Below are 14,061 nucleotides of genomic sequence, written 5' to 3'. Positions count from 1 at the left end.
TTCCTATCTGTACTCCTTATGACCATTATGTTTTCAAAAAGTTCCATGAGCGTTTAGAGTAGTTTCTACTGAATGAGATTTATACTACAAGCAACTCTATACTATCTTACAACTGTTATGGGAAACTAGAAATTTAGTCTTAGCATAGCTGAGATCAATGATAAAACAAGACTACTTAAAACAAATATGAAATCCCAGAGACGAAGGGATGTCATTTGATTCTTATCTACATATTTTAAACCATTTTGAGTTGTTTAGATTCTTTTGTTCTAATTTTCTGTTGTTAAATATAGATAACATTTTGACAATCTGGGAAGCAGTATCTGCTTTTTTATATTTGGGGGTTCCTAAATATAGATTTTTGAAAAACTGGGAACATAAAACTATTTTAAGCCTGGTTCCAAGAGGCATCATCATAACATTAGTGTCTCCTGAGTGTGTGGCTTTGCATTTTCCTTTGCAGAATATTAAATAAAATGGTAATATTAATTCTTGCCCTCTGAGGGTTTACATTCTAGGATATCTCACTCACTTGGGAGAAAATAGTTCTTTCATTTTGAAAACAGTAGGCAGATGGCTTAATCCATTGGGTTTAGTTTCAAACAAACAAAAACATTTTTGAGATGTAGGAAAACTAAAAGAAACAGATAAAAACATGTGAAGACTTTTACATATAATTTGGCTCTATGGAAGCATTCAATATTAAGTGTTAAATATACATAATATTTACACATTTATTGTAATAAGTCATCATTTTTTTTCTCCAGTTTCCCAAAGATTCCATTGAGTTCAACAAGTATTCTTCCAATACCCACAATGCTCCTGGTTGCCACACAGAAATTTTATCACCATTGGTTTACGTAGTACAAACCAACAGACCTACACAAAAATGGATCAAATAGACTAACTTCCCTGTACCAAAGCATGAGATGTAGTGCCCCTACCCCCACTTAAGATAACTATGTACTTCTTATATGCATATCTTTATTTATATGCAAACTATACTTAAGTGATGTTATAGTAATATGCTACATATATCATAAGAGCATAATTTTTAAAGAATGAGATAAAACAAATATAAATAGCAGTGTTTATATTTCTTCACTCCAATGAAGCACCATGCACACTCCTTGGGATGAATGATCCCAGCTTGGAGACCTCTGCTTGAAGTTCCTTTTAGAATCCCAGGGTGCTTTTCCCATCTGTGTGACGTGCATCAGCTTCTTGGTTGCTCCTCTAGTTCTCACTTCCTACAAGCCCATCAAGGGTGGTCACCCTCTTTGGAACCCCAATTCACTCATCTGGACTCCTAAAACACTGATTTGTTTCCAACCTCTTTCTCCTGTGAACATGGACCCTGGTCCCAAACCTCAGTTACTGACAGGGGATTTGATCTGCAAACATACAGAATGCCCACAACCACAAAGATGCCACTCACCAGGGCCAACCACTGGTGATACCTGGAAATTCGTACTGGTATAGTAAACCCTTCAGGGCACTCAGCTATTCTATGGCTATTATAAGGCTACTCCTCCAGAAGTCGGTTGAGAGTTGTTCAAAGCAATCATCCAGTGTTACTCATATCAACAACAGATTATTTCCTTTCTAACTCCTGAAGCACATAATACACACACACACAGGGGTATGTCAATCTGACAGCAGCGCAAATCAGAATGCTAATTATAATATACATCTAATGTATCTTTGGTGTTGGTTGTATTGACTTTTCTATTAGTCATTAGCACACTAATTAAATAAAAATTCATTTATTACCACATTTTGGACTAGATTGGCTTTTCCCTCTTTACGCCATCTGGTATGCTTTCTTCCACTATAGTCTCTTTCAAACATGTAATGCAAGGATTTTAAAATTCTCTGAAAATGTGACAACTGATACCCCATCTAAACAAAAACTGAAGTCACAGCCTGCTGTGAGTCTGATATCAACAATCACACCAATCTGTAATGCTCAGCATCCCCAAAGTCACAAGATTCCCTAAAATCAGGAGTAAGAGGCTCAGAGGCTGAAATGGAGGGATCCCCATATGTTCTGAAGCAACGGATGGGTTTTGTATAGTAAACTGTCACTCCTGGGGTACAGCCTTTTGGTGTCCCATCCTCAATCAAGATGTTCCCCACAAACCTCACAATTTCAGAACACTGGTCTTCAGCCTTGGCTCCTCCCTCGCTTGCTGTTACAAGCACTGCTCAGCCTGTTGGTGATCTGCTCTAGGTTAGCGAATGCCCCTCCAAGGAAAAGTCACCCTAAATGTCAGGCTCATGTTTCTGGATTTCTGTCTTCTACATCTTACCAAGATAATTCTTTACTATCTTATCAGTCATTATATGCTTTAAGAAAGGATTTTTGTCCTGCTTTTTTCAATAATTTCAGATGGCCAGTCCATCATTAAAGGGAGCAAAAGTCTTCCCACACTTCAAGTTTAAACACTTGCTGAAAATGGGATGGAAGGGGAGCAGTCTGCAATATTGTTCTTTATTGAACAACTAATATATGTCATGTTCTTATTCACTTACATCTAAGTCCAAAACAAATTATTTGGTGAATTCCATGCAGACTTTAGGTGGGATTTCATTCAAATCCATATTAAAGACTTAGATAAAAACCTCCATATAGTAAATATATCATTCACTCAATAAATATTTATTGTCAACTATGAGCCAGTCATGCTCTAGATGCTTAAGATACACAGTAAATGAAAGAAAAAAAGTCTCTTGCCCTTATGCTGCTTATATGCGAGTAGTAAGATACACCAAAAAAAAAATTTAACATAAACTGGCATAGTGGTATATATCTGTAATCCCAGCACTCAGGAGGCTGAGGCAGGAGAATCACCAGTTCAAGGCTGGCCTATGCTACATAGCAAGACTGTCTCAAAAAAATCAAACATATAAAAAGGTAAAGTATATGGTATAGTCTATGGTATATCGTGTGTTTGAAGGTAGTGTTATAGTAAGAGATGAAGAGCCATGAGGAGGAAAAGGGTTAAAATTGTCCATACAGTGACACAAGGAGACTTCATTGAAAGATAGCATTGGAGCAGATGGATGTGAAGGTAGTGAGGGAGTGACACATGTGGATATCTGGGGATAGAGAGAAGAACCTACAGTGTGATTGTGTCCTTCTTGATCATGAAACATTCCTAAAGAGAGTGGGATCAATGTGCGAACCACTGGAATAATTGCTATTATAGCAATTGAATGTGAATGAACTCACAGCTGGGACAGGAAGTCTTGAGGTTTGTCATGTAAGACAGAAAATCTATTCTAGGACAACTGCAGACTCTGGCCCACCCTAAGAAACCTTTCTTGCAATCCTGTCTGGCCCTCCCAAGGCAATTTTATAGAGGTGACTAATGCTCTCATCTCAGTATCAGTGAATTTTACCCACTGCTTTACGCTGTTCTATGGTTTGGGTGTGTTGGAGTGCAGGCTCCGTGAATTCATGTGCTGGAACTTTTAAAGGTGGGGACTAGTGGGAAGTGGTTAGGTCATTAATCCTTTGGAAAGGATTAATGTTGTTCTCACAGACTTTGGTTTGTTCCCATGAGATTGAGTTGCTATAAAAGAGCAATACTGGCCCCTCCCTGCTCTCTGTCTTCCTATCTCACCATGTACTCTCTCCCTCTCACAAATACCTATGCCGCAATGCCATCTTCCATGATGTGACACAGCCAGGAGAACCTTTACCAAATCGGGTACTAGGCTATTTGGACATTCAGCATCCAAAATATGAGCTAAATGAAACTCTTCCCTTTATGTATCACGAGCCTCTGATGTTTTGTTATAGCAATGGAAAAATGTACTCATACAGATAACTTTCTTACTTTGAATTATACATTCAGTGTGTTAGACTTTTTGTCATTGTGACAAAATACCTCACAAAAAAAAGCTTAAGAGAAGGAATATATTATAGCTTACAGTTTTATAATTTTTGGTCCATGATAGCAGGGAGAACAGGTAACACTGTGGTGACCAGTAAGCAGAGAAAGAGAGATACAAATGGGAACCTGGGACAATATACAGCCCCAAGGGCATGCCCCCAGGAACCTACTTCCTACAGCTAGGCCTCACCTTTAGAGTTTCCAGAACTTCCCAAAATAGCCTGACCAGCTGGGGATCAGGCCATTCAATATATCAGCCATTGGGTAGGAGGAACTTCATATCCAAACCATAGCACCCAGCAATGTAATTTTGCCTCTCTGTTTAGTACATTTGCTTTGTGGGTCCTTGTATTGTGTCTTCCTAAAGAGGAGGCCTTTGCTTCTTAGAAGCTGTGTTACTTTGGTTGAGTTTCCCATGACACACCCTGGCTAGATGTTCATCAAGCCAGGGTGAACCTACTCCCTCTTCTTCCTGGAACCATGTAAGTATGAGGTTCCATGGAAATGAGGTGGGGCCGTGTTCCTGAGTCTTTGTCCATGAAATGTGAGAAAAAATGATATATGTCACCCTGGATGCAACAATTAAGAACAACTACTTCTCACTGATCTCCACTCCCAGCTAGATTAGTACAGAAGCTCCAGGGGGGAAGACTCTGGGGCCCTAAGGATATCAGTGTCACTAGATGAAAAGAGCCTGCATCTCAAATGACTGTGTTGTCCTTCCCAGACTCTTGATAGACTGAGAGAGAATAAACTTTGAGTGTGTTAGACCACAGGTGTTGAAGTTATTAAGTGCAGTTAGCTTATACTGTCTAATAAACTCCCTAATCTTTTATTTTCACATCTGTAAAATTGTGGAAATAACAGAACCTTCCACAAAGGGTTGATGTTCAGATTTAATGAAATAACAAATCAAACACTTATCACAGAGTAAGGCCACATAAATAATGACTGCTTTGTAGTTGTGATCACCATCACTATCATCATGATCTCTCTTTCTCAGATAGAAACATTTTCTATATTCCTAAAAACAGCCCAGATCAGAAAATAATTTTGGCATCACTCAGTGGGCAGCACACTTCCAATACCCAATACGTAGTCCACGTTGTCTGAAAGCAAAACTCGTGGGATATCAATAAACCTTTTCTGCCTTAGAGTAGTTTATGTTAGATAAGGTTATACATTAAATGCCTATCATTTACTGAGCAATTCAAATCATTGTTTCTAATTATTTGTGGGCATACAAACACAGAAAATGCTCTTAGAGATACCATCTGATATAACTTATTTGCTACAAATCACATGTGTAGCAAGAAACACTTTATACACTTTGCATGCTGTATAAATTCTTGATGGACCGCATGATATTTTCTCAGTCTCCAGTTCCCTAATGATTTCCTAAAACTTATGCTCATTCCTTCCTGAGAAACTACTATTGCTCCTTCCTGCAGCGAGTGTTACAAAATCAGGCCTGTCTGCAGCACAGTACATCAATCATCGAATAATGACCTTCACATGAGAGTTTATTCCCATGGCAGCCATGTATGAAGACAAGACAAAAAGTTTCAAGTCTGAAAGAGACTCTGGGAGGAGAGGGTTTGGGAATATTTACGGGAAAGGCAATAGAGGTTAGGAAGCAATCGGCACACAGGTAATCAAACTCCATCCACTGTTACCATCGTGAGTCATGTATCGGGGTGTCATCTATGTCTCCAACATTGATGATTTTTAAAGTCCATTAAAAGCAAATAACTAAGAGCAAGTAATGGGTTAAATTTAAAAGGTTTATTCAGGTTTCCCCTCACTTTCATAATTCAGTAAACTTAGTATTCCTTGTTTCGATGAAACATTATTTGTCACTTTGATATCAAGACACATGTATTTTTCCCACTTCAGTTTGCTTGACTCATCATAGGTAACAAGCCTCAACTCACAGCACCACATACTAAAGCACTGCTGAGTAGCTGTAGATAATCCACATATTTTAAGGAAACCGCAAAAGAAAATTTGGGTGCTGATCATCAAATACAAGTTTTTAAATCATTTAAATAATTCAAATACTTCTTCATAGGAAAAAAATGTCATTTAAAGTAAAAATTGAAAAAAATGTATATGTGTGTGTGTGTATGTGTGTATGTTCACATTTGTGTGTATTGTATACCTAAACTCCAATTGAAATAAGCAGCCTTCTAACATACTCTCCAAAAAGTCTCTAAGATCTTCTCAAATATATATTGCTTTGCAGGTACCAAGTCTTCTCTTTCCCCAACATGCCCAAGTGCATACCAGAGTATCACAGCTTGTATTAAAGCCTAACACTTCAACAAGCACAGGTTTGCCCTACACTTAGTTAACTACTTTAATCTTCAGCTCAACAGTCATATTTACTTTGCTACAGTTTTTTCCTAAGGTGAACTGACTTATAAACATATATACAAAAATATTTATATAATTTTGCTGGAGAAGTAAAGACTTAAAATCAGTTTAAAAAATGACTATTTTCATCAAGAAATTCCCAAAAACCAATATATCTGAATAAGCAGTTTACTCAGTTGGGCAAACAGCTTTCCTATCAGCACAAAATTTGCTCATCTGGGTGAAGAGCTTGGTTCTTTTAGGCCCTATATCAAATATCAAGGTTCACGTGAGAACATTTTGGTATTCACCAAGTTAAACTATTGTTACGCCTTTTGCCCAGTTCCTTGAAGACAGGCTCCCCACCTTGAAATGTATACCTGGATCTAATTGAATCCAATTGCCAGGACTTTGTAAATTTCTCTCCTGACCCTCACCTTCTTTCTAAGAAACTACCGTGCATTGTTGCAGTAAGCGTTAGGGAACCAGACCCGCTTTTCCCACCACTCCATGTGATGCTCAGATCACCAAAATAGCGAGTTTTGAAAGAGAGTTTATTCATGAGATGGCCACATGCAGAATCAAGAGAACAAGTCCCAAGTGGGCCTCTGGGAGCATAGGGTTTGCAGATATTTATGGGGAAAGCCATCGAGGGTCAGGAAGCAATCGGCACATGTGTGAACATCATCACTGTGACCTTCATGACCCACAGGTGGAAGGTGTTACCTATGTCTCTACAATTGGTGACTTTTTAAAGTCAACTAAAAGCAAGCAAGTAACTAAAAGGAGATGAGTGGGTTACTTCTAGGGGCTTTGTTCAGCTTTTCCCTCACCTTCCTAAGTTTAATAAATGTAGTATTTCTTTTTTTATTAGGATATATATATTGTACAGGAAGGAGTCATTGTGACAATTCCAAATAGGCTTATATTGTATGTTGGTTAGATCACCCTCACCATCTCTCCCCTTCAACCTCCTCTCCACCCCACTTAAAGCAATTGCAAAAGGTTTCTTTTATTCTATTTCATATAAGTATCTGAAGTCCATCCACCATATACCTTCACCTTAATCTTCATTCACCCTCCCCCCATCACAAGTACCCCCAACATACACTGTACCTATTTTACAGTCCTGTTTTTTGTTATTAATATTTAAGTCAATGTTCCAAAGGGTTTCTCAATGTGTCCTCACTGTGACTCTTCTTAAACAACAGTTTATACCAGTGTTTTTCAGGAAGTCAGAAGCAAGTAATTTGGTGCTAAATCAAATGCAAAATATCCCACTTTACCCGTGAGCACAAAAGGGCAATTTCTGTGAATATTAAAAAGTTACTATGGTGCTACAAAATCAACCTTCAAAAGATTACTTAAAATGGAATTTTTTTTTTAAATGCAAAAGAACTTAGTCAAGGAGAAAATAGGAACAAACAAGGAGGAAGCCATTGAGGGAGGTTGAAAAACGTAGCAAATGCTATGAAGTCCTAAACACTTTCTGAAGATCACTCACAAATTTTGCTCTGCACTTTCTGCCAACCAGTGCAAAAAGACTAGACTTTGGATCTCGTCTCCAATGCACTTTCCTCTCCAACTTCTGCTAAGTCTCTTTGCCTCTACATCTTATTTCTCTCAACTATAAAATAGGGGTGAGGATGAGCTCAGTAGCTTTCAAACTGAAAAACCGGAAGACCTGAGCCTGCTATTAGCAGAAATGGCCTCTATCTCTAACCTTCTTGCCAAAATTTTTATAAAAGGCTCTCATGCTCTTTAGAAGAAAGAAACCTATTATTTTCAAAATGCTAAAAAACCACTAAATGAGATGGTCTCTTATGTCTCTCCCATCTCTAATAAGTCCCATTAAGTTAGTAACATCCTTGAGCAAGAAGACTAAGCAGGTTCAATGACTTCCTCCTATAGACGGGAAGCAAGCATAGTATGAAGCAAGCTCTCGTTGGTGGCAACGACTGCCATCTAAATCAGTTGACTACCAAGCCAGAGCTCTTATTGCCAAAAATTTTCAGGCAATTTATTTTAGGAAAGAATTCTATCAGGTGATCTGCTTATGTCACAAGGCAATATGCACATAGGCACATGAGGTGGTCCCAATTTATGAAGTCATAAAAGCGTACACAAACAAAAAAAAACACACACAAACATTTGCAGCAATATGCTTACAGTCTGTGGACATCTGTAAATAAAATGACTCCAAAAGCATCCTGGTTTTGCTTCTTAAATATAGGTTCTTCCTCCCTGATTTTGGCCTTCTCTGAACTGGCCCACCCCTTTTTCAGTTTGGGTTCCTTTATATACGATTCTGCATTTTATAGCTACAGTTTGATGGATCACAAAAAAATGTTACTTGACACAGAAAACTCACAGTCCACAGTTTTGTCAGGGTAAATTATGGAAAGTGCGGCTGTTGTGTAAAATTAACATTTGATGAATATGTTTGTCTTTTACTTTTTTAAAGTATCAATTTAATTTAAGTGGGGTTAGTCCTGCTGAGCTAAAAATGAACCATAATTTATCGAAAGCACAATAAGGAAAACATTAAGAACAATTGAGATTTTCAAGGTTTATTACACTTGTGTCTGCATTTAAGTAACTAAAGTTATCAAAACTATGACAGGTATAGGTGATTATTATAAAGACAAGCTTTGAAATCAGATTGCCTGTAATTGCAACTCTTATCATTTATTTACTAACTGTATGTCCTTGAACAAATGACTTAACATCTCTGTAGCCTCTTCTGTAATACTGGGGTATAAAGGGCTGAACAAGTATTTTTATATATGCTGTGCCCTTATAACCATGCCTAACCCATAAATACTTAGCATGTGTTAATTTAAAAAATAAATAAGTTGGCCAGAAAAAAATCTAGCTTATCTAAGCCACTATTATTTAGGGTCTTTGTTATACATAGACAAATTTATCTACTACTTATAGTGGTTGCTCACACTAATGTGAACTCACTGAGGAAGGAATATAACTTGTTTCTTATACATGGAAGAGACATAACTTTTCAGCAAAAACTAAGGAAAGAATAATGAATAGCAGACTAAACAGCATCAATTTAAAATTAAAAACAAACTAACAATTTTTTCTTCTTCCCTCCCTTTCTGAATAATTCAGTCTGGAAACATTAACTCTGTCAAAGTTAAGCAGCCCTGTACAGGGCATTGGCGCCCTTCCTATGGAAGGGTGGCGAGTGGGATGTGGGCTCAGAGATTTGTTACCTGGTGGGTGGAAGAGAATGATTGGCAAGATTCGATACATCAAGGGATTCATTAAATGCGTCAACATGTATAGGGTAATGAGAGCCAAGAAGAAAGCTGGAATGAACTCTACGCAACTGAATTTGAATTTTCAGTGTTTATAAACTCTAAGTGTTCAGTACATATGAACACATATCTGTAGCATAGTGAATGTGCATGTGTGCATATCTGCACATCTTCCCTAGCTCTGCCCACTAAAAGGGTGTGTAAGCAGTGATAGCCCGATGGTAATGACCACACTTAGCATCCGGATCCGGATTTCTAGATACTCTGCTCCACTAAAAGAAACCAGGGATCCTTGCAGAAATGGCTGATTGCAGGGCAGGGGCTGGGAAAACACAAGATGAGGCTGAAGCATCTTTTGTAAAATCATAAGAAAATGCTTAAAGAGGGCTGGGGGCATGGCTCAAGTGGTGTTTGCCCAGCATGTGTTAGGTACTGGGTTCAATCCCCAGGACTGCCAATAAAAAGTGCTTAAAGAATGTCAGGCATCCATCAGAGGGATACAAAAGCAACTCCCTCTGGCCAAATCTGAGACCATGTGAGTATCAAAATAAATAATGATAGTAGTAGATTATAACCCATTAAAGAATAAAAGAATCCATGTATCTATATAATATAAGATAAAAATAAGAAAGTTCTAAAATTAGTGGGTAAAATGTTTGATGAAGAATGGAATATTCCTCACAAAAGGTCTTCCCCACAAAACACTTATTGATTACAAAGGGATTATAGAGTAGCTTTCCAACAGACCTGATAGTCTTTTAACCAAGAGATCTAGATTACTGGAACCAGCAATGATAAAAAATTAAGTACCACCTGATAGAATGCAATGAGAACACACCATCAATTTTGTGATAATCCTTCCAAAAATGTATAACCTGAATCTATATCATGAGGAATTATCAGTCAATATTAATTAATAACTGGTCTGTAATCTTCAGAAGTGTCAAGATCACCAAAGTAAAGGAGAAAATGAGGAATTGTTCCAGATTGAGGGAATCTGAAAAGATATGACAACTAAATCCAGCACGTGATCCTGGGTTGACTATTTTAGCCATAAAAGATGGCAGATGTGAAACAGTTCTGTGGACTCCACAGCTTTACTGTAGTATCTGTGATGATGAAGGCTAGAGAGGAGAATATATATGATTGCAGGAAACACTATGACAGTCCGGGGTGATGGAACAGTATGTCAGCAACTCAATCCCAAATGGTTCAAGAAAAACCTCTGTACTTCTCTTGCAACTTTTCTGTAAACTTAAAATTATTCCAATTAAAAAGAAAAAACATCTAGTATTTATTATGAGAACAATTGTTTAGGTTTGGATATGAAGTGCCCCACCTCCCCACCAAAAGGCTCATGTGTTAAACATGTAGTCCCTAGCTGGTGATGCTATTTTGGGAAGTTCTGGAAACTTTATGAGGTGGAGCATAGCTGGAGGTGGTAGGTTACTGAGGGACAGTCTTGGAGGTACACTGTCCCTGGCCACTTCCTGTCACTCTCTCTGCTTCCTGGCCACCCTTATGTGACTGCCCTGCTCCACCATGCCCTCTCCACCATGATGGACTGACACCTCTGAAACCATGAGCCAAAATAAATCTTTCCTCCTTTTGTTTCTTTCAGGTATTTTGGTCACAGTGACCATAAAAGTAACTAATACAATAGTAAACACTATAACTATTTTTAAACTATTCCTAAATCTGTGGTGAGAATTAAATGAGTTAATACCTACAAAGTATTTAGCACAATGTCTCCTCTGGGGTAAGACCATAAAAATGCAGCTAGATATAATAAAGTGCATTAGCAAATTAAATCACAAATGCACATTCCCCCTCCCACTGGTAAGTGAGTACATCAGGAAAGTCAAATGAAAGGATTCAATCAGATGGTTGGAATTGTTACTACCATGAAGCAAATGTCAGGAACAGATGACCTTGAGGCACCATTTGTACTTAATTATGCCTGGTCCCATAGTGCTGATTACCATATTTCCTCAGCCCTTTCATAAGCCGTCTCCTGATTAAAAATCATTTATTAGGCACAGTATGATGTACACCACATCACCAAAGCTTTATAAAGTCTTGATTAAACATTGTGCTTTTCCGGGTTCCTCTTGAATTTAGTCTTACCCACTTTTATTCTGTAAATGAAGGTACTAATTTGAAGTGTCTCACCCAAGGGCATGAGCAGGTTGATGGCAGAGTTAAGAACAAATAGCTTGAGACTCATTGACCTTGTTTCTCCAGCTGGTTCCAAATGACCAATTCAACTTACCAAATTTGAGGACAAGCTCCCAATCAGCCAAATTTTGCTAATAATAATAATACTAGCTTGCTTTGTCCCTTTTCAATTTCAACTTTGCACTGACTTCCATATTCAAAAAATCTTATCTCAGAGCTTAATGCAGCCTCTTGAAAATAATTTTATGGAGCTTATTCTGTACCAAAAAAAAAAAAACCCACCTATGTTCCTTTATCTTAAAAACAAGAAAAGAAAAAAGTCAAAGAAAGAAAAATGTAAACCACTCAGCCCCAGTATCTAATTCTCCTCACACTGCCTCATTCCTGGCGCGCTCAGCTCACTTTGACATCAAGGGACGCTCTGCCAGGAAAGAGCCACATGGACTGCCGAAGGGAATTACAACCTGACCCTCTCATCTTCTACTCCTCCCCCTCCTCCACAGCCCCACTGCCAATTTAACTGACGGTTAATTGCCTTTTCATGCAAAGAGTTTGAAAGCCATTCTCCCACAAACCATACTAAAATCTTACCCCCTGTACTGTTTGTGAAAAAAAGCTGTTTCCATTTTTAGGAGAGCATAAGACCTGGCCCGTTTTATTTAGAAATTAATAATAATTCTGAGTGCTCTCTTTTTCTGTGCTCTGGAAGAGCAGTGAAGCAGCTCTGAAATGAAGCATTTACTACTGTGCATGCCAGGACAAAAACAGATGGACCAAAAAAGTTTAGATGGATGAATCTGAAAAATTGGATGACCTTTATAATACCCTAAAAGTTATAAAAAATTAGAAGAGCAAAACTTCCATTTGCCAGCAAGATTCTCTCCAATTTACAAATTTCATATTGTGGATTCAGGCACAGGAGGCCCATCATTCTGTGGGCAGCCAGACATCATCTCCCAGCCACCAATGAGCAATCCACCAGATCTTACCTGTAAAGTCTAGAAATTCTTCTGTCAGTCAACTGCTATTTCCTGCTCCAATGTAAAGAAGGAAGGTTAAGAGGCTCAACTCATGGTCACGTGACACTCTGAGATCCTGGCACAGAGCTATGGCAAAAGTTGGGTCCAGTTCATTAGAACTCAACCCAAATGAGACCAAGAACTGGCCTAATTCTCAGTTTGGTCAGCTAACTCCATGCTACTGCCTGCTCCAATTGAAACTACTCACCTCCCAGATTTACCCATGATCAGAGTGGTGGAAGAAATTGAAGATTTATAGAATGTAAGTGGATCAGTGCAAATCCAGCACCAATTACAAAATCCATTTAAGGTATCCTCTGTGTCAAAGATGAGTCTGGAGCATGTAACTGTGCAAATGTTTGGGGCATCAAAACAATAGGGAAAATGTTTACTTCATAGTCTGAATAATTCCTTGGCTATGTATAAAATATACTATTGGGACTTAATAATATTATTTATAAATTAAGACTGCTGAGGTAGAGATATGCAGGTTCATCACATCCCAGCTCTGCTATGTGTGGGGCAATGTACTACGGAATTGTAGTCTTTCTGAGTTAGTGCATTTAGTGCTTGAGTTGAACCCTCTAATCTTCTATCTCTGTTCTTCCCAACCATAGTAAGTCTTGAACATCATGTTGATGGTTGACATCATACAGAAAATGGAGTGAAACTTGGGGCAGCATCTCCTTGTCCCCCTTCCATGAGAAATCATTTTTTTTTCTGCTTTAAGCTACTGATGTTTGGGGATATTTGTTCCTGGTACCAGTGCCTACATAAGACAATTTGCCTATAATGTATGAACTCTAAATATCCAACTCAGGTCTTATTCGCCATCTCACATGATTTAACAGAAAGAGTGCAGATCCACAGAAGTAAGAAGTGTATGTCAGGCTTTATATGAGAACCTAATGCCAAAGACGGGGGACAGGGGACAGAGGTATAGCAAAGATAAATAGCTTATTAGACACAGAGCCAGATATCCAAGTCCAAGAAGAAGCAATTCCAAGCCCAAGGAAAAAAGTTAAGTCTTAAGCCATGTAATACCAATATGATAGACACTAGGTATTTCTATGAAATATCACCAGTCTTTTCTGTTGTTGCAGGTGGCTCTTATTGTTACCAAATCACACAAACAGGAACTTTTTCTTTCACTCTATGCTATTCTAGAAAGCACCACAGAACTCTGGCAACAAAGAATGTCTCCCAAATCTTTTAAATTTAAAATCCACTGGAATCCAGATAAATCAACCTATCTATTTTATTAGTTTAATTCTATGATTTTTATTTAAATATGCAGAAGCCAAGCATAGTGGAATAAGCCTATACTCCCAG

The sequence above is a fragment of the Castor canadensis genome, chromosome 3 (genome assembly GCF_047511655.1).
Source record: "Castor canadensis chromosome 3, mCasCan1.hap1v2, whole genome shotgun sequence".
Taxonomy (NCBI): Eukaryota; Metazoa; Chordata; class Mammalia; order Rodentia; family Castoridae; genus Castor; species Castor canadensis.
This window is presented reverse-complemented; position numbering follows the sequence as displayed.